The sequence below is a fragment of the Varroa destructor genome, unplaced genomic scaffold (assembly GCF_002443255.2).
Source record: "Varroa destructor unplaced genomic scaffold, Vdes_3.0 BEIS01000002.1, whole genome shotgun sequence".
NCBI lineage: Eukaryota > Metazoa > Arthropoda > Arachnida > Mesostigmata > Varroidae > Varroa > Varroa destructor.
Genome location: NW_019211455.1, coordinates 52054301 through 52075647, shown reverse-complemented (window position 1 = coordinate 52075647; position 21347 = coordinate 52054301). Strand labels below are relative to the sequence as shown.

General features: G+C 42.1%; 1 protein-coding gene and 1 long non-coding RNA gene across 15 annotated transcripts in view; one reads left to right on the top strand and one right to left on the bottom strand.

Annotated features, from left to right (window-relative positions):
- The window catches only part of HDAC4 (histone deacetylase 4), a 114009-nt gene that overhangs the window by 11265 nt on the left and 81397 nt on the right, over positions 1-21347 (top strand). The window lies entirely within an intron of this gene.
- LOC147757979 (uncharacterized) lies at positions 12019-14892 on the bottom strand. Its single transcript, XR_015322119.1, has 2 exons — positions 13937-14892; positions 12019-13192 (listed from the first exon to the last, which is right to left on the bottom strand). It is a non-coding gene; the product is annotated as an uncharacterized LOC147757979 (long non-coding RNA).

The following is a 21347-nucleotide window of genomic DNA, read 5'->3' as shown; positions in this document are numbered from 1 at the left end:
ACACGAAACAATGCACACTACATAGCTTGCTAAAGCCTAGTGCATACCTAACCTCACATCAGAGAGCGAAGTCCGTGCGACAGCCGACCGGTTGATTGGTTAATGTTGGCGTGGCCCTTTCCCCGATGTAGCGTGGCAGTTTCCCATAACAGTACCTATACCGCTGTTATTTTGTACTGCTGATCGTTAGTCTTGTTTTTCTGCTGCTGCTCCAGATCCAATAGTGACATTGACTGTGTGTGCGTCTGCTATTCGTACGACCCCGACATCCACCCAAACCCGTACTGGTCAGAAACCTCCCGGAACTACCCTTCCTATCACCTTTGAACTACTGCTAGTATTTAGTAGAATACCTTTCACATCCTACGAAACGTCTCATTCCCTCTTTTAAAACACTACGATTGGGGGACGTTCCGCGCAGAGATATTGACAAAGAGCTAGGGGGTAAAAGGCAAGGGAGTTAAGAGGGGTCCCTAAGGGGCTTTCTGAGACTAAGTCTTAGGGCAGCAAACCGGGCTGGAGCGCCAATCAGCCCGTATTGAACGGGGAGTATCGCTACTAGCCCGAGTTATACAGCTCGCTTTGTCCTCATACATCCACCCTTACCCGAAGGACGCGCACGCTATTGCGTTAGTCGACGGTGGTGCCAGAGCTGCCTCTGCCGCCAAGCTATACGCATTTACGCCCCCGCAGAACTATTTCTGACTCACCACTCTGGCCTGTGTCCCAACAGCAGCAGCTGGCTCAGCCGGCTATGAGCCTGTAACCAAACAGCAATAGCTGTAGTAGCCACCGCTGAGGCCTAACGAGAGGGACGAGTCGGCGACGATGTAGAGAAGGAAGCGATGACCCTTTTTCACAAGGAGACTTCGCTTCGTTGGGGCCTCAGCTCCTGAAAACCCGAGTTTCGGATGGTTGTGCAGCATGTGCGATGGCGTGGCTGGTCTTCACGGCTACCGGAAACCAGAGTTTAGAGAAAGAGGCGTTTGAGGGTTAGGCCCTCTCCCATCCCGAGGTTCGTGCAAGCTACCGGGCGAAAGGTGGATAAGCCTACGGTTCTTTGTAGGCCTATACGCTTGGTCTAGGCCGTAGCAGTGAGAGCCTTGCTTGCCCATGCGGCAGCTACAAATACGATTACTTAAGCTAAAACAGTATCCGTCAGTGTTTTGTTCGTAGTTAGATATGCGGAACGCTGGTCAATACCGTTCACTCCAGGACTTGCCTGTTTTCCACATAGGTCGTCGAATCATCGTCGTGGTGATGGCCAATGGCGGTTTTACCTCGTTGCTAAGATTATACCTCTTCATTCTTTACATCTGCAATCTTCGTTAGCAGATGGACACTGAGGTAAATACAGAGAAAGACTATCCATTTCTTGTGCACTATGATAGTGGTCGACGACACGGCGCAAAGGTTGCGAAAAAATGAACGGAGTCGAGAAACCTTTAGAATTGTTTATACCCTATACATACACACATAAATATGTATGCAGTGGATATGTGTCAGTATCGTACACACGGCAGATCATATATCAGACTACCATACAATATTATACGTACAGGATTCATGTCGTTGGACTATGATGGGTGGAAGCAAGCGTCCATCTAAAGGATGACCACAATTAGTTATATATTGGTTCTATATTCATATTTATATCTTAAGTACATTAAGGAACAGTAGAGTTTATTTACGTATTTTTTTTATATATTACAGTAAATTGTGAAAAGAAAAGAACGTTTTCCAAGAATTAAACACTACTTAATATTTAAATGCAGACATACATGATAACAGAAAGGTATATTTCTGCACGTGCACTTAACGTAGGTGGGTACGCATGGCCTTTCGTGGTAACTCCACCAATCGTAAGCTTCACAAACGGTACTTTGCCAGGATGTAAAATCACCATAGTAGGGCAGGAAATCCGCTTTGTACCAATCACTGTAGAGGTAGCATCTCTTACAAATGGTAACGAAATTAATGAGAGTTAACGAAAAATGACTATTATCAAATCGAATTATCCTCTAAATTTGACTGAACTTGTGATACTGGTGGCAAATATGTTCCAGAGCAATGACAGCATAAATGTACGCTTTACGGCAGCAAACATGCGACAACCCCATAGGCCACGGGGCATAACCTCATAACATTTGTAAATTTTTAGAGAAAAAAGCAATAAACAGCGTACCTACAATGTGTATGCATTATTCATATATTATTATCAATGCTGTATATTATTTATGCACGCTATGTGGACTATCTCCATTTTATTATCACAGTGCGTTTGTAAGCTCATAAGTTTATCTTCAACGGTGACCGGCGCTTGCATCACCGCCAAAGGCGCGGCCCTCAATCCTGCATATCCAGTCTACATTACATATTACTACTCGTCATCTGAAGAGCGGATATGGAAATTGACAGAAAAACATATGCTACAAAAGATGACTCCGCAATTCTCTACCAATATGGCCGACAGCCTCTGCAACGCTTGGGCGCACGTAAACATTACTTCGTTCACGATCAGCAATTGATCTGGGTGAGGAGCCGGGTGTAAGGGGTGTACTCAGGAGAAACATATTGCAGGCATTTTTTTGGCGGAGGCATTGGCAGGGTACATGAGAAGGTCTGTTAGATATCAGCGATGGCGGCGAAGACAGTTGTGCTCCCAGCTGAAGGGTCAACCTTCGACTCTTGTTGTAGACCTTGGCCAAAAGATCTAAAACATGGTGCCCTGCACGTTCCTGATTCACTCACTAGATAACTGCCACGGTAGTCTATATAAGTCATATCGCACTTTGCTGATTGTTCGAACATCGAAACATCACAATATCCATATCAACCGAGACAAAGAAAATTTTTCACCGGAAATATTTATATTTCGGGGACCGTGAATGTATTCACCTCTGACACGCGGTATACACCATCACACGCTCCTGATGTATTCCCCTATAGGACGTCACTGATCTGTTGTTCGAATTGTGTGGTAGCGCGATTCTGAGGATACTTTCTGATATTTTCTTAGGTAAGGTTCAACGGCGCTTTTTTGTATATCCTGTATAAGTCCTGCTTGAATTTGTCAGTGTTCTCCGTACAGACAAGACGAAAAACCAGGGCAGAAATTATCCGAGTTTTGAAGAAGCGCACTACTTCGTTTTGCACCGACCTGCGACTTCTCCGATGCCACAGCCACTTGCGCTTCGTATTTCGCTCGAACTTTTCCACTTTTTGATTACCAAAATTATGGTTTAAGAACCACTAAAAGTTTCAAAATCGTTTTTAGTACTATACTGGTTCAGCCAGATAACGTCGACGATTGAATAGGTTCCGTTGACCTTAATCCAGATGTCTCGGGTAGAGCTGGCAATGTCCTACTTAAGACTATCTGGCCAGCTGTTAGCTGTAAATAGTTTTATTGCTTCCCAACTAGCATTTGCAGTGCCCGCTGGCCAAATTTAGATCGTCTGCAATTTGTTTGTCCTGCTATACCCTTAGTTTCGATTAAACGTATAGCGAATAATCAATGATATCTTGTTAGGGCGGCGATCTAGATGACACGTTTGCACGATCGCTTTCCACAAAACAAATCAAGCGAGAATAGTCCGTCAGGCTGCAGGCCTCCGCGGCAGATGAATACTGCAAAATGATAGGGTTCGACGCGCTATAAATGGCGATCCCCGCGAAGTTGATACGAATTCAAAGCCACTAGGGAAGCACTCTGCCCATTTCGAATCCTTAATAAGAGTCTTGAATTGTCAATTAATTTCAACTAAATCACAATTTAGCTCCTTGCTTACCGAGTATAAGATTGATGCGATACAGTCGTATAAAGAATATGGTATATTTAACAGGACATCGAACAGGTGTTAATAGAGTGTCCTGATTAGGCTTGTGTCTTGTTTTTATATTGCAGTTTTTCCATGATATTGGTGAGGCCCAGTATCTACTAACTACTTCTAGAGTCAAGGCAACAATCGTCGTTATGGGCCATTATATAGGAAATTACATTAGACGGAAGATAAATGAATTGGCGATATGTAACTAGTACGTTATGGTGGGGATCGATTGAAAAAAAAAATGAAAGTATAACAGTAAGCTGATATAAGTTCTCTGAAATCTGCCTCTAAGTGTCGTTTCGTAATACTTCTAGACGATATTTTATGCATAAATAGAATATAGACTGTTGCATAAGGGCGACTTGGGATGACTTCCGCTCGTTACCGTTATTTTCACTTTCAACAAGTTACTTTTCTCTTTTTGAGTAGTAATTATAATAATAATAAACCTACATACACGGTAAGAATGCTCTGTAGTGAGTCTACATATTTTCCATATTCTAGAATAGCTTTTTTTTTTTGTCTATAAATATCACGACTCGAGCCAATATAATCACTCCTGGGTCATTTTCAAGTTTCCCTCTCTAAAATTAGTAAAGGCGGCGCGATATTGGTTTGCCTGAAAACCAGTTAAAGTTTACCTTTTTTTTGGATTTGGCAGTTCATTACATTTTGGGCTGTTAGGAGCTGTTAATAAGCTCCAGATCTTAAAAAGCTAGTCGAGCTTTAGATGTAACGACGTTTTTGAGAAGATGCCCCGTTTTACAGAAGGACTCATAATGATCTATTGAACAGTGTTTACTTGTGGTTTCACCTCAATTCACACATGACCCAATTATGCTTTTGTTTGTAACGGATTTTCTTCTCTTTACAAGGGAAATACATTGCACCACCCTTACTGGTTCATAGTCCTTAGAAGATTATCTCAGATGAAAAATTCAGTAAGCCACACATAAAACAGCGTTTTTACTTCCGACTTCGATATTTGAATGTACCCGCCTAAACGTTTATTAACTGAACAACATTCCCTAGAGTATCACTAAATATATTTAGGCTTTACATCCAAAGTTCTTTTGTTCGGTGCTATTCAATAAAAAAAAAAAAAAAAACTTCCATAGCTCTATCGCTTTCTGCTATGGACTGATAATTAACGCATACTCGAATATTGAATGAGTTGTATGGATAAGTTTATAGACAGGCAATAGTTAAGGGTTGATCTGAGTGATAGAATTTAGCTAAGGGTATCAGTGAAGCGTCAACGGTCGTCTCCTTCTGCCGGAACGAGGTGTTATTAAACATCAGTAGTTTTCCCAATCGATTGTGTGCCACTTCCCTACGAAATCGCGATGAGGGTGGTACAGCTGAAGCGATCTCTAATCGGCCTAAGGCTTTTGACAACCAAACGGCACTTAATTCTCTCTAATCAATGACACTCCCGATAAAAGAAACACAAGACCCTTTCTAGTACCCGAAGGAGCTATCAACCTTTCCAAAAATCATATTCAAAAACAATTTATTAAGGCGAAGCTGGACTGAATCATAAGGCTTCTGGGTCTAGACGCATCAGGAAATGCAACTCTGTACAAGGATGCCCATTAGCAGCGGAACCTTAAAATGGTCATGAATCAGCATCCTTTCTATTATGCGTGTAGCACGTATAGCGTATAGTATAGTGCTTATGCACATTCGTTCCACAGCTGTCTCTAGGCGCCACCTGACATGCCATACAATCGACAGTCACTACAGGATGAATGTGTTTGTCTATTAGCATAGCCTTATATATGTCTGGGGCAATAGTTGTTCTACTCCAATTTTCAAGGCACCACTGTCGCGTCGATGCGTTGGTCGTGACCTAAAACAGAGTACGAAAGAAAACGTGACGTGGAATATGTATCCCGACCACTTGACAAAATGGGTCATCCACTAAGTGTCTTTCTCTGCTAAGGGCAAAGCCGTATCTCAAGCAATAGCTACAAAAGCAGCAGCGGAAAACATTCATCTTGTGTATCATAAGTAATTCTTGTGAATGGACTTGCCCCGAGGTACAATGGTGACTGAAAATGTAGCCCCGAAAAGAAAAGGGGGAGCGACAGCGGGGGTCTATTATTGGCCACTTTAAGAAATAGAGTCTTCCTGTCATCGTGACGATCCTTGGCTTTTGAATAATGAACTACAGCGACTGCGAATATATACATTATAAATATGAGGATAGGAGTAACAAATTAAAGACGAAGTTAGAAAATAAATCGTTTCCAGCAGCGTTTTTTTAAGGCCCCGAAGCCTATTTGACCTTCTATCACCTAACGATGTTTTTTACATTCATAAAGATAAATGAGGAATTGACAATCGCGAATTTCGCGGTAAGAGCAAAATGTATGTAATTACAATAGCTCAGCTTGCCTGCCAGAGTTGTTCGTGGTAATCTTGTTTAAATCTTCTTTTAAAAAAAATAAATAACGCTAGAACTAACGACTACAGTGAAAAAAGAAACCGATGTATTGGAGATGGGCTGGGTTTTTATCTGTCAATGAGCGAGCTATTTTGTCCTGAGAACTGAGGCGCTCGAAATACTACCGTTCCCAATAATAATACAGACCATTGATGAGTATGTGGATTAATAATTGAAAATCACGTTTATGCCAATTTAAGTACTCCTTTATAATAGCTAAGCTATGTAGTGTATTTAGGAATGATTCATCTTGCTCGTGTGTGGGATTAAGTAGAACATCATTTATGTGCATTTATCAGCACATTCATCTTCGTGCACAAACGGTCGAGATATAAGGCTCACTCAGGCTGTCGTTGTTTCGGGCCTATAGAAACTCAAATTTTGTAATAGGTTTGATCTAATCGGTTTCGTTTAATTTGTCGATGTACAAGTACAGGGTATTGAAAGTGTGCGATGGTAACTAATGGCAAACGTACTCGATCATCGGGAACGAAGTGAGCATATGTAAATCTATTGTGATTTCATGCTCGGATAGAATTAGTTGAAGACCAAAGTGACTTCGTGGCCTGCTAGGGGTTGCATATTGATATGATGAAGATATTTATGTACGAGTGTACAGTATTTGATTAAGACGTATGAATCGAAGAAAAAGTATTTATTTCTAGTATAAATGCAAATTCTAATAAAAGAAAAATCTTCCTCGAAATGCTTCCTTCATTCCCTTCAGTTCTTCTGTCCGCGTATTTATCTGATATCGCGTATTTAAATTCAACAGAGTAAAGCGCCCGATAAACGAAAGCTGCAAATAATCAATAACAAAGTTATCCATTTTCAAGAAGTACGCGTCCCCTTTATAAAAGTCAGTGTTTGTTAAAGTCGTTGTCGCACCCAAGTTCTAGAACAAACGTACACAATGTTCTAGTGAGTCCATCTTCAAAACAGAGTTTATCCAAGGTTAAACTGACGCAGATGTTCTTAGCTTTCCAGGAATTATCGTCTTATATGAAGATTATTCCGTTCGGGTAAAATTAATTAAGGTTTTACATTTGACTCAACTGAGGGTTTCGAGCTAACTTCAAAAATTAGGGAGAGGCCTTAGGAGTGACTTCAAACACCACTTAGAACAAGACACAATCCTTGATACGTACAGTTTGATGATCCTTATAATGGCGGCAATGAATTTAGTAGATATTTATAGTAATCAAACAGTTTGCCCACTTGGGCAGGGCCAGATTAGTCCCCTACTTGCACAAAGTCCGATGCTTACCTTGCTCTGAATGAGACATTACGGTCCGCAGTCGTCTTTTTCTTTCTTTGACAAAACTCAATAATTTTCTTTCTTGGCAGGTATTATAATAATTATGATATTGTATTATAAATGATATCTCAGCCTGCATATACACACGCCGTGCTATTGGTGTCAAACGAAGATCCTGATCGTATCGTTTTGTTATCAACTGAAGGTCGTGTCGATGGACGATCCAGCAGCAGCCACCGATGAAAATTTGATCCGGGCTAACGTCACATAGGTTTCTGAGTACTCAGCAAACGAGTCGAGTCCCTTGTATGCACATGCAAGATATGAACCAGACCCCCTCGGCCAGTGAAAGTCTACGACGGCACGTAGATATTCAGGCTGCTATCTGCTGCTCTGCAGCCGTTATCACCGTATTTATGTATTTCTGTGTGGGTGTTATGCGTGAGGCCATTATGCCCCTTATATTCTGTTAGGGCCACTAGGCTGCTGACTGCTTTTCAGCTGCTTTTCGTGCGATCCATTCACAGGGGCCTACGGCCTTGACAACATGTGGGTCACGTCTAATACAGCCCTCATCTCATCGAAAGAGAGGGTGGTTCACTATAGTGACTGAGTCACCGGACATCACTGAGCCACTATTGGCCTGTTGGCAGCGGACAAGAGCCTATTCCAGGTGATACTTAGAAGCAACTGTCGGCCCAACACGATCCACGTTCATAGCAAGGGGCTCGCAGACCTCATCTCTGCTAGGGGTTGGCTGTATGAATGATAGCTTTTCTGTTCCTAAGGATTAATCGTCTCATCTGAGTTACCGCTAAATTGGCCGTCGACGGAGCAACTCCCTAGAAACTACTTCGGATACTTTTGACACCGAAAGGACAACTGACTCAATCGAACTATCGCACGACTCTGAGATCAGTTGGTGTTGAGCACACGATATTTTATGGCCTGTATTGAGTAGGCTCTACAGGCTGTCGTCTTAAAGTTTAAAAATACTGGCCTGTCATCATGAAATCTCCGAGCCGGTTTCTGCGCTAAACAAATTCATTTCTACGAAACGCTTGGATTCGATTGGGGCGCGTTGACATTATAGGGTAAGAGAATTCTATAGGAGGCTCTATGTGAAGTTTTGACCATGTGTGCTTGCCGCCTAGATGGCACGTCATTGCTTAGTAGACATTTTCTTGTATACACATATTCGTTGTGCATACTTCATGTGTACAAGGATTCTTTGTGAATGCATTGCTTTCGATAGGTCAGTTTGCCTCGCGTGCTTTCACTCATTCGTAGTATTGTTGGCTGTTGATTTAAGAAACCCATAGCACATGGTACTATTATGTGCTTGCCGCAAATTTTTAGCGAAGTTAGGGTTAGATGAAGAAATTGTTAATAGGTCATCATGTGGTGATGAGAGGCGTACAACGAATCGACATAGCGAGCTAAGCTAAGTATATACCTGTTTTAACTGACTAGTGACCGGAGTTATATATACCTTTAACTTGAATTAACAATATATATACGGTTGTTTTGTCATGGGCTTTTTCAATCATTGTCAATAGCCCTGATACATCGGATTTCTTACTTTTTTTTTTCCTCAAATTTCTAATGGATTTATTGGTGCGACATTTTGGCGGCTGAATTCGTCTGCAGTTGGCTTGCCTCAAGCCCCCAGAATCTTAGATCATTATATTTCATCGAATGAATTTCGTCATGCGCTAGCTATTGTGCCTTGCTGGCAGTTCAAAGTTGGCTTCTGCTCTAAACTGCACGCTCCTTTTTGTTGTAACTGATCTTCGACGGACAAAAAGGTAAATAGGTGACAAGGCCGAGCGGAGCTTGCGGCGTATTCTTTTACCTCGTTATTGTATCGGCGTCCTATCGTTACCTCAGGCCGTTTACCACCTGTAGCCACAACGGACTCCGCCAATGAAAACATTCGTATATAGAAAGGGGTACGTCGCTCTATATTTATTTAGGTATCGTCATGCAAGCAACGCAAATCCGTTTATTGTTCGCAGAAAAATACTCCCAACTCGATGGTGGGTACATGGGGGGTGTGCTCTTCATCGTTACGAGGGGTTCTAAGCAAACATAAAGGTAAAATAGCATAGTTTGAATGGGGGGTGATGGAAAGATGCAGCGAAACCTAGACGTTGAAATATGACGTGACTAGAGAGGTGACTGTAAATGTTACCTGGAAATGCTCTATCTTGACACTTGCAACTACATATTAGCGAACGAATTTTTTTAACGGGCTCAGCAAGTACCTGATCTTCGATCAGTTTCAACTTAATCTTCATTGGAATTCATTATGAGATGTCATTTCATCGTTAGTGTTATGCCAAAAATACCTTTACTCATCGACCTACTTACCTATCGACAATTATATGCCTAAACAGGCATAACCCTGGCAGCTCTGATTTAGTCTCAGTTACTGCATAGTGCCTACTAGTCTCACGGTCTTACTAATAAAGTACTCAGATTCCATGTGAAACAACTCTTCCTTAGTTATAAACAGGACATCCATAAGCTTGTTCGCCTCAATTCCCATTCAATGGACTTTAGGCCTGTGCTATGCCCCCTTAAAACTTGTTCGCCCTTGTTTATGGATCTGGCAGGCGGACTGCCTTCGTTTTCTGATAAGCCTATCCTATAAGGTCCCGAAATCATTCTCAGCTACAGGCAAAAAGCAAACGACAATACGAATCTTACAGCATCGCTGTTTCGTCTAGCTGATTCCGTGCCGAAAGCCTATATTCTGTTTCGACCACAATAATAACGGTTTCTTGTGTGACAAAGGATTGTTCTGCCGGTATACTACGTTGCAATCCAACAACAGCAGAGACATTCGCGCGAAGTCTACCCAGTCTGACTGACTCGATTGAGTTCCAGGAATTAGGCATCCCGGGGTTTTACATGGCCTTGAAGCGTCCTGGACACTCATCCGATGAAGTGGCCTAATATGCTCTATAGACTTATGCCGAGATTACTATTACGTGATCATGAATGCAATAAAGATGTAAATTGTAATAACAAGCCTCTGATAACAAACCGAGTGTGTGGACCTCTTTTTTACTCAACTGTTTATTTAAAAATTTTGCTGTAGTTAATCGAATGGGATTTTTTTTCATATATAATTATAGCTAAGTACTAATATAGAGCCACACATTTTCACTACGGCATATATTTACTGGTACTGCCTACCATATATACTCATAAGTGATGTGAACGCCATCTGTCAGGCCATGAGAGATATTCAGAGTCAATCGATCCTATTTAATATTAATAGTACTTTAGCACAGTATGGTTGCAGTCATTAAAATAGTTTCATCGATTCGATTTATATTCACGAGACTGTCTGAGCGACTTCTGGAAGAAACGGTCGACTTCACCCGTGGCTTTCAGTAATCGTAGATAGGCTAATACATACATGGTATATACATGTTGCAAGTAAAATAGTACTCCACGTACACATATCTCTGTGGTGATGATACATATATGATCTGATTCTACCATCGTCGTTACCGATATCCGGTGAGTCGATTTTAACCAGCGATCTCATTGCTGTTCAATTACCGCCGATTTACTCAAATCTTAGTTTGCAGTAAGTGTCCTTCCAGCCGCAGCAAACGGCATGCACACACCTAGGCAGCTCGCTAAGCATCAGTCTCCCAGCTATTCAGTAGTCAACTTTCCGGTCAACGAGGGAACATGGCTGTTTCCTTCAACGCCATTTCGATGTACACATATGTGCTTTGTATCATTATTATTTTTTTGTAGGTAGCACAGAATTCTAGAGGGGCACTAAGTTTAAATGATAATGGTATCACCTTGCTACGGCGGTTCTACTGATAGCGCTATCTGGTTTATAACTGTTTAGCATCGTCGAGTACCGTCGTTGTTGCAAAAGCCCTAAAAAATACGACTGTCTAAGTTTGTACATTCACTTATACGTGTGTGCATTTGTAAGAGGACGCGAACATTTGTTGGCGTATAAAAGTAACATATCTGTTAACTAGATCGAATACTAAAGTTCAATACTAAAGTAAAGGTAATTACTAAGGTAGTACTGCTACGAGTTTTTTAGCTGCGTAACAATCTAAGCGTACTACCTAAGCTGTAACAGTTGTAAATAATCCGTAGCCGTTTCGAATTTGTTCTGCTTTAAGTACCCGGACGAATTACTTTGTAATGGTGGACAGTGGATAATGCTAGCTAGGCGGACAAACAACAGCATTGAGATCTATTGAAATGATGACTGAGTGAACACGGAACGGTGGTCCAGTCGATGGGTGAGCGATCTCACATGCAGCATCTGGATGAATAGACCAGTGCGATATCCGTACAATAACTGCTGTTTATCGAAGGAGAAAATGGCTGATTATCAATATATATATATATAATATCATCACATTAAAACGAAGCCCTCATGCTTTCTGACTTGGACAAAGATTTTTGTACTAACAAATCAGTCTGTCCTCTTAAAAAAAGGGAATGTTTTGTTTATTCAAGATACAACGTGAAACATAGCAAATTCTTCCTACGATTATGCAACGTATTCCCAAACGAGTCAACACTTTGTATATCGGTGCTTGTACTTAGGTCGAGAGTTGTCGGCCTTCAAAGGAAAGCGTAGCTACGAAGGCCTATACAGAAGATGCTCATTACGGCCAAGTTTGATGGCGTCGACCTGTAGCGTCTTTTTAAACTGGCGAATAAATTCAGCGGAAGTGTTTACCTGCATGAATCACACGGGAATGCTTGCTACGGCGTTTGAGAGCTCGACAGGGATCTGACTAAGTTTCGCAGGAAGAATGCTTTGCTGGTCGTAATCTGAATTCAAAGCGAAATCTAGATATTCCATCAAAGGGGCTACCAGAACTTCGTGCCTCAGAGCTTCCGCTTAGCGGTATTTGCACGACACCTCGCTTTCCTTCGAGATATACAAATAGACCTTGCAAGGAGGAGTAATGGGAAGGCGTTGAGTTGAGAATTGCTGTCCTACGAAGACCGGAAGAAGCTGAGGGACCGGCATAAATTTAGAATTTGATACAGTTTTAACAGCGTAGATCACTCTAGGCGCTGGCAGCTTCCGGCAGTTCCCGCCAAACGCAGTAAGGAAGAAGTATCAGGACCGCTGCGAATTAAGCTTCTCATCTAGACTTGTACACACAGCTTTGTAGGAAAGCAAAACTTTAGTTGTGAGATTGCCCCGACGAAGCAACGATTTAGAGAATGAAAAAAGGTTGGGGGGTAGGGGAGGATCAGGGGCCTAAAAAAGCGAATCACAATGAGTGTCTATTCCCGTTATAGAATTGAACCATTAGCAAATCTTTCTACGCTGATCGAGGTGAATCTTAAACATAACGGAATTTCTTTTGGCGGGAAATACATTTTACAGCGGTTTAGGATCGTCTTTTAAGGCCACGAACAGTAAGATAAGACGGCGGCTGGCAGGCAACACTATACGTTGATAACGCCAGACGTACGGCGACCTGACTCACACTGCATTCATTGTTTGGTACAATGTCTTTGAGGGCACCTTGTTGGGTAAGGGAGCCAGCCAAGCCATAGGTTAAGTTTTAAAACGCACAAAGTCTTCCTGCGCATTTCGAAGCGATCTGGAGCGGAATCACATCTCGGGATCGCACATATCTGTAAATACATAAGCACATCTTTGATATTAATAATGATTGAATTACTTGTACTTTATATAATAATTACGCAAAAGCGCCTCGTTTGGCATCTGCCACCTTCAGTACATTACGAGTGCTATTTTTCTACACCAGAAGGCAAAAATTTTAGTTGGCATTTGTTAAATTAAAAATTACGATTTGTATAGCATATTGAATCATTTTCAGTTTTACCTAATTAGGAGCAGATACTTTCGTATAGCTAGCTAGCGGTACGATGCAGGGATCTATGCAATTTAGGTTAGATCCGTTGTCGACAATGCGTCCACTAGAGAAGTTATTTTTACTATCAACGTAGTTAAATTGGCATATTTACACAAGTGCGATTACTGACACAGGCATGGTCAATAATAACAACGCTGCTCTCGGTTTCCCTTCAAGTGAATGAAATTTCTACATCAGCCGACCCAGCAGATACCAACGAGCCCCATGCGACACAAGGAGATCCAGCTAAAATTTGGCGCCCCATTAGTTCGCTGCCATGGTCAACATAACTACCATTGTCAATATCAAGGCCTACGGTTAGCTGGAGCTAATCTGGCAAATAACTGAACATGATTAGCGAGACGGGAACCAGTCAGTCAGTTAGAGGGGTACAAGCAGAAACTTTGAGTTATCTCATTGTGACTGTTACCACCCTTTTCAAGAACTGAAAACGTCGATATAACTAACAGCAGGCGATTGACAATATAATAAGCGCAGTCACCTTTTCATTTCAACATCCTGATATTTCTCCCGCCTCCCGACCTTTCGCGTCTTGGCAGATCATCAACGGGAAGTTGATGGTCGAGACACTATCACTTCCTTCCTTCCTCATGTTCTTATGAGAAGGCTCGCGCATCGTACATATCTAATATGAGAGGTCCGTAAAGCGACGTGGTCTGGATAGTTAATGCGCAGCTCTCTGACCGCGTTACCGTGGTAACCGTAATTTACAAGTGCATTGCCGCGCTCGTTCAAATCTCAGCTTTGGCAAAAATGATCACCGAAAATCAATGGTCAGAAAAATAAGGAATTGAAAAAAAAATTATCATTGAGATTAATAGCTGCTTGTAGTATAGTTGCCATGTCGCTTCATTGGTCCGTTGGAGAAACCCCGCACAAGTCCATCAACACACCACCTCCATCAGACTCCTAGTGAAACAAGTCCTTGAAGCTATACAAGAACGAGGTGATTTCGGGAACGTGTCCACGTAGAGATAACAGCTGAAGATTCTAAAAACAAATTGCACTATACCATTTTCACAGGAAACTGTTTTCGCAAACACACAGCAACTGCCTTCTTGAAACTTAAGTGATTTCAAGTTAAATAGCCTGCATTCAATGACAACACGTGATCAAAATGTCGGTTCAATTCTTATTCCATGCACGCTTTTCGATGCAAGCCGGCCCTGGTTGTTGGGAGCTGCCGTAGTTTGCCTGCTGCCTGACCCGACCATTCCGAACGCCTTACTTCGTTCGAAACGTCCGTGACGTTCGTTGGCTATACTTCGCCAACGATTCTGTTGCTTGAGTCGCTCCCGTCAGCGCGCCGATGACAGGACGGCGGCGATAATAACGATGAGCTGGGAAAGTTGAGCGATGATATGTCGTCTAGTAGCAGCGATGTGATCTCATAGCCTGTATAGCCTGCCGCTATTAACGCACCGCCGAGACTTTCTGTGTCGTTGGACGCCCGAATCTGCATCATGTAACTATCGATCTGGTGCTATTTATCGCTGTTGTTGCTTTAGGCTTGTCCTGTGAAGAGGAGAAGCCCGGAGCACTCAGGCACGAGTGTTCCGGGCACATTAACGCGAACACATGCGCATACAAGCGTCCGCCAAGCAAGTAGACCTTCTCTTTGCTTAAAGATTGCTTCGACCCTTTTGCAATCGGATATCCTCAGGATCGTTGTTGACAACACGGTATCACTACTTGATGGAGGGATCAGGCTTTGGCTGTTTGCTCTGCGTTTCTTATTCACATCAAACGTCGCCGTTTGTCTCAGCTTTTTAAGAACCTGCCGTTTTGATTTTTTTGGTAGTTGGTTGAATTTGTATGCCTGCATCGCTATAGAGCTTTGTGTCAAGCCAATCATCTGCGTATATTGCAGCTGGACATGAATGAGCGATAAGTACCCAGACATGCATACGAAAGACAAAATATGATTAATTACCATACTGGCATAGATGGAGGTAAGGAAAACGACTCGATGGAATAAGATGGGTGAAACAGCCCTATGGTAAAAAGGTTCTTTGCACAGTTTCATTATAGTTAGCCATACAGGCTAGGATAAGACGGATGTCTCCGTCGCAAGTTTTCATAAGTTTTAGTATAGCCAAAATAAGATTGAAGACTGGCTGTTCAAAATACGGGATCGAGAAACGATAATGAACAGCTGGTAGCCACTTGAAACTTAAGTATAGATAGGCTCGTGTCCATTTGTCGCTGCGTTAGACGCGAACAGCTTTGTATGGAATGGTAATAAAGATATTTCTAGTTTAACTGAATGAATTATTTTATAAGTGATCCATTATGAATAAGGAAGATATTCCATACCTGTACTACTGGTTTGTGCGTATGTCTTGTACTGATTGTGCATGTATGCACGAAGTATGCACATAAAATTTAAGAAATTAAACCGTAGGGAGCTTTCCCGGTGATACTGAGGCAAAGAACAACACCAGTGGCAGCAAAACCGTTCGAAAAGGGCTTTAGCATTGAACCTGCCACTATCAGTCAATTTGACCGCTTGCGAACTTCTTCTGAAGAAGTTCGCACATATACACATTATTAAATCACTATTAAAAGTAACACTATCGAAACGTCATCGAAAAGTTAATCATAATAATAGTAACTCTTTTCACCGGCACGGTAATAGGTATATGAAATAGGCTTACCACTAAACCTGTCATTTCTAGCCCAGTTTTAACTATGATGATGTCGTCAAGTAATAATAATATAAGTAAGTCAATAAATGGCAAACTTTATCCACATTGTCCACTATAACGTCCATTGTGCGTAAGACGGTTACATTTAGTGGCGTAAATGAGGAGATCGGCGCTTAAAAAAACCAACTGCCAATCTGAAACAGTAACATGATTGTACACAACCTATCGCTTATCGATAGACTGCGACTATCAGAAAATGATCAGGATCGTTACGCTAAAACTGTATATCCTCACTACTTGACATTATAACTGTAATTTAATTTAATTACTTATTCTGGTTGAACTTTTGATTTCGCTAACACCTCGCAACGAAACGATCTCAATATCACAGACCCTTTTCCAATGCCTCAGCGACAAGCTTCATTTTCGCTGGGTACAAAGGATTCGTTCTCTTTAGCTTTTAAACCCCGCGCCCATGCCGCACATTATATGCACTCTTGCGTGTGCGAATTCGGTTAGGGAAAGGATAATGGTGGGTCTATTTCCGGAGTATTCCATTCTCCTGAACGACTGGGCCGATCGCTGTAATGTTCGAATAGGTTTATTTCAATGGCTGCTAATGTTGGTATTTTGGTGCAACAAACTGATAGCACGTGAATACCGCCGTTTGGCCCTATCCGCTTGAGCTCCTTCTTTAGCAGTTTCCACTGCTATGTCTGAGCGTAGCGGGTCCTTCGTCTCAAGGATGTGTGCATATAAATCAATGTGCGTGTGCTATCCCTGGAAGGCGGATGACCGGACATGGGCTATCCCTCTGTATGCACCGTCCATTTCCGTAAAGGTTCATTTAGTGTGTAGGGATGACCGGACGAGTCAAAAGAGGCCAACCACGTATCACCGTCATCGTCTTCTAAGTATCCTCCTTTCTCAGAGCAGCATTATGTTATTTTGTCCTTAAGTCGCTTATCTGTACTCGGATGTGGATAGATTATTCCTATACAACATTATTACACAACAGTCAACAGACTGATCGCTGTTGAAAGAAGGAAGGGTACCCGATCGGCAATGTCGTGGTCCTGAAATACCAGAATACGGTGACCTTTTTTATGCTTGCGTGTGAATGTCTGTGCCAGACTCTGCTTTTGCGGGCTTTGATAGGCAAACAAGGGCACGAACTCACTGGCCCAGCGAAACTTTGAAGAGAAGAGAGAGGTGTTCGGCTGACAGTATTCCGACCGTTATTATTTTCTCAGAAAACTAATCGCTCCCCATTTACCCCCCCCCCGCCCCCCATCATGCAAGCTAGCTTTGCATAGGGTGTCAACTCTTTCCTCTAATAGTAAGCGGTGGCGCGCTAGTCTGTTTTCGTCGAGCCAATAGAGTTTATCACGTTGTTATTTACTACGACCGTTATTATTATTTCTATTAGGAGTATACTCGTTTATATAACGTCTATACCAAAAATCAAGTACCATGCTACGAAACGAAATCTGGTCATATTTAATACGAGACTCGTTCATCACAATTATTAGAGTTAGAACTGAAGATAATGTGCTAGTTGCAATGGGAACAGCGATCGCATTGGATGGGTAGAATCACCGGTCGTTTGGTGGTCCTGGCCGGCACTGGATTGTTCGCAGCATTAGCATGTATAACACTTACTCATGTAAGCTTTCGACATATGTAGTGAACGTTGTTACTTGTGTGCGTTCGTGTATTTTTATGTGTATGTGTCTGTGTAAGAATGTATGTAAATCTAACGGCCAATGCCTATCTACGGATTAACTGACCGCGGGCAGTGGTAGGAACTAGTCATGCAGGTGGCACAAGCAGACTGAAGGCCTTGGGAGAAGTAAATGCGGTTTATCTACAGTCATCTACCTTGTAGTCACGTGGTAGTCTAGGTTTGAACACGGATATAGATAGACACACTTCATTCTCTTCTGGAAGACCACGGTCGCGTAATAGAATGCGTGACGGTGATGCCGGACGTAAAATTCAAAACACTTAGTGGAGGTAAAGTTTGACGATTAACATAATAGAAAATCAATAAATATTTACGATAGAAAAGATTCTTCTGAGGGCTATCTATAATAAAGTCGTGATATAGCGTCCTATACTTCTCCTCTTAACGTGCTACCACGCAGGCTTTTTCCTGTTTACCTAACATGTTAAAATGATCAAACAGATTGCAGGTATGTTCGTTTTTAACCCGTCTGCTATCAAAGAGCTAGTTATGACTTATTTTGCTAGCTAATACGTCCAATAGGAAAGAAGCCGTATTGCCTTCTTCGGGAACTCACGCACGTTTACGTCAAATAGTATCATAGGCCCGCGTAGTTCGATTGCAAAGCTTAAAGCTGCGCATCTTGTTGATTTTGTGTCAAACTGATCTGTAACATAAATACGTAGATCGAGTACCAGGTACCGTCTATCACGTATAAGTGACGACTTTGACGGCAGGCGCATTGACTAACTGCCGATGCCGATTTTATCGGCATCGGCAGTTAGTCAATAGTCAGCTAGTCAATAGTTAGTCAGCTTCATAGGCGTATGATTTACAACGTAAGGTCCCCCAGCAAACGTGTTCAGGCCTACACCTATCTGTAACGTGTCAACGTCGCACGTATACTACAGCGCGCATGGACACCGCTTTACTAGCCTCCGTGCCCGCCCCTCTTTTCTGTCCCATGACTACAGTTACCAACAATCCCGTGATACATGATCACGTTAGTTTCGGAAGATAAAACGATTAAATAATTGAGCGAGCTGTGACCCATCTCGCTTATTATTTTAACGAAATCTGCTCGAACCCTGCGCACCTTCCCGAATACTAATCGCTATTTAACAAAAAATAGTGGCGTTTTTCTAACACGTTTCGCCATTGTTGAGAGTAGAAGAAGGGTTTCCGTGTAAAAGGGCGTAAGTTCGTTTTGATCGGTTATATATACACGTATTTGAATTCTTGAAATGATTTGACAACATGTTTTGAAAAATTTGCTGCATAAACATATTAAAGACTGGCTAAAATAGAAAAAAAGCAGAATCAAGTTTATTGCTTTGTGTACAAGAGAGCTTTGGTCCCTTTCGATGCCGTTACGCTGGAAACGAAGAAAGCGAGATTTGCCTGACTCAGCCTAAACATTCAGAATCACCAGTAGTAGCTCTTGAACAAGTAATGAAACCTTTTATTGTATAAAAGGAAGGCCATTTTCACAATATTAGCCGAAGTGGATCTAAGCCTTTTTGCACGGAAACTTTTTAATACACCTCAACGCGATTGTTCTTAAAGACTGTGTCGTTGTGTGAGCGTACGAGCTTATATAACTCTGACCTTAACACAAAGGCTCCATGGTAGATGTAGCCGTCATAGTACTTTTCGCTCCTGATGATTTCTCCTGAAACGGTTACTCTGTTCAGCTAGATCATTGTCACACCGTAGGTGGGATGACGGGCAATGGTACGCAACTATAGCTTTACAAGGATTGCGCGATCAAGGATCTCAACACCGTGCTCCGCCCTAATTGGCGCTTTTACGGTAACGAGCAATACATGGTAAGAATTTTATGGTATCAGAAACCGACGGACGGCCAGTTGGTAGACGTAGTTGAGACCAGAGTACTGCTGGTTACTGTCGGTCCATGTTGATCTTGCGCATGTAAAATACGATTTGCCGTGTGAAGGCGACACATATACATCCGAACGACGAAGCCATGGAGCGACTAATGCCGCTGATGGCATTAGTCACGATTATCGGACGCTCGATAACGACTCGGATCATTAATGGTTTAGAAACGATTATTTCAACTCAACAGGACTAGAGCCTACACTTCGGCGCGTGTGCTGGCTGAACGGTGAAGTTGAACGAACGAACCTTTTTTCAAGAAATTCTATATATGGTTGATTTTATGTACGGACTATAAGCTTGTTGCTTGCGGACATATGGCGAACATAACTGTATTTTGTCATTACTATAACTCATCATGATTAATGTTTTCTCTAGGACTTCCGCTTTCTAATTGTAGCTAATTGTTTATATGTGTTTTAGTGCTTTTTAATGTACTAGCCGAAAAAAATGTGAGCTGAACTTTTTGAGATTATAGGCGGCCTTATTGCAAATAGGCGCTAGGTATCATAATTTGCAAAATTTGATCTTGCGTTCCAGCCACAAACCTTGTAGTGGTTCAACATTACTATGGTTATATTCGTATACAAACTTTATATATTTTATTTAGTAATTAAGCTTAAGTTTTTTTTTAATTAATTTTTTTCTTCCTAACCTGTTTTCCGAAACGAAAGTTGATTTTAGTTACGTAGATCAGGAAAGGCAATGCGTACATTCCATGGGTGGGCGGGCGGGCGGATGGATTTGAGTAAAGGGGGCATTTTAATTTGCGAGTGCGGGGCATGTGGCATCGACCGCTCGGAGCAGGACGGCGAGTTCTTGTGAACTGGCCTTGCTGCGTACGATGCCCTTGTGTTGGCATTGACCGTGGCCTCGACAATTAAATTCTGCAGAGGTGGGGGTACGAATAACTTTCGGGGCCTTCGGGAATGTCCCAGAACCTGGTTGAGGCTTTAGTTGAGAGTGGATGGTACTATCCATGACTGGGGTCCCTCACGTAAACCTTGCTATCCCTCTTGGGGAGTCCATCGTCTCCTACGGTCTAGCCCTTCTCTCTATGTGTCTGGTGCTCACGTAATGGGCCACCTAGCCCTGGTTTTGTACTAAGAAGCTACAGGTTTTGGAAAGCATACACAAGCTCTGCAATGTCTGCTTAAATGTAAAAGCAGCACGTCACACATATAATCGACGGTACAAAATATAATTTTTTGCTTACCCTACTTAGATGGCTGATTGTCTCTTCGACGTTAGCCTCTAAATAAAGAAATATGTATGTATTGGCGTAGAAGTGGACGCGTTCATACAGTGTCAACAATTTTCGACCGTGGCCACAACTCGAAACTGACATCTTCGGCTGTGCCATAATATATTCCTTAATGATGCTGCTGTTATTTTTGATCAGTAATATAACACAAAAGACTTACGTGAGTGAGGTTCCGTTTAGGCCTTTCTAATAGAAATCGCTGCCTCCTTTTGATCTGAAATGCATGGGAGAATCCTTATTGTCCTTTGCTTACATATGCGCGTATGGGCATTTACATAACATAGTATCTAGTAAACCCAGATGCGCGCCTCACAACTTGAAACTTCGTGAGTTAATGATTTCTAGCACGTTCACA